This window comes from Octodon degus, unplaced genomic scaffold, assembly GCF_000260255.1.
Source record: "Octodon degus isolate 3935 unplaced genomic scaffold, OctDeg1.0 scaffold00209, whole genome shotgun sequence".
Taxonomy (NCBI): Eukaryota; Metazoa; Chordata; class Mammalia; order Rodentia; family Octodontidae; genus Octodon; species Octodon degus.
Window position 1 is genome coordinate 992,473 of NW_004524785.1, and position 1,265 is coordinate 993,737.

The window sequence follows — 1,265 nt, forward strand, 5'->3', positions numbered from 1 at the left end:
TTTTTTTTTTTCTGCCATTGTATTGGTGGTTCTTTAGTTACAAGTCGCTAAACAGTTTATACTCAAAGGAGCCAAAATCTGTCTCTACTTCTGGAAGGGAAGAATATTGAATAACTTTTGGCACAGTTTTAAATAACCACCCACTTTTCACTCACAGGACATCATTCAGTAACTAAATACTTTTCTGCGCATTCCTAAGAGATAAAACCTTCTAAAGGACAGAACCGTATCATCTTCACACCTTAAAGCATTTATAATTTTTTAGTGTCACCAAATTTCCAGGTTTAATTCTTTCCATAAGTTTTTACAGTTGGCTTACACTGAATCAGAATATGACCACATACTAACTATTGAACTGAATACTGTTCAAGTGTGATTATATATTCTTTTTCATCCTAAATAAAATATGCCTCAAACCAGAGGAAAATATGAAAAAAAGAAATGTGATCATAAATGAATAAAATTTCAAAAATTATATTTATGCCCACATATATAATTAAAATTTAATTAATTACATATTTTGTATTCATATACTTTGCGGGAATCTTCAAAATTCCCAAAGTGGAAGTTGATGAGGCAAGATTAATTTTTTAAGCCACCTAATTTCATACTTTGCGAAGTCAGATTATGATGGGAAATTCAAACAACCCGCGGGGTGCACTATCTATCTGCTCGCAGATTTGGACCTGGCCATGCAAGGGCTGAATCCATTTTTACCATTTCAAGACTATGTGAACTATTTTACCTCTAGAAAAATTTACATGCTGACGAAAATTCTCCCAAACTCAAAACAATGGTTTGGAAAGTCACTGCTAAGCAAATAAATTTACCCATTTTTATTCCCAATCAAAACATTATTACTGAACTTATATTTAAATACGTGTTTTTCAGAACCATCAAAAGATTTGGTGAAAAAATTACTTGGTGTGAAATAGGGACAAAGAGTTGATGCTGGCTACTTGTTGCACTGAAATTTTTGAATTCCCATTTTTTGTAGAGAATAGTTGGAGATTGTTCTTATCTGCCAGATGGAGTCTCTGCTCACCTTTGAAATCATTTGCTAGGTGATATCAGAAACTAGAGATGTCATCCAGTAAATGTGTACATGAAAAGTATAAAAATGTCTTTTCTAGCAGAATACTTAGGTACTTATTGATGAAAACGTCTTAACTAAACCTGAGTTGATTACTTTTTGGTTCCATTTTGGGATGTACTAGAGTTGTGATTTTTGTAATGATGTTACTATTTTAATGTACTTTATACAC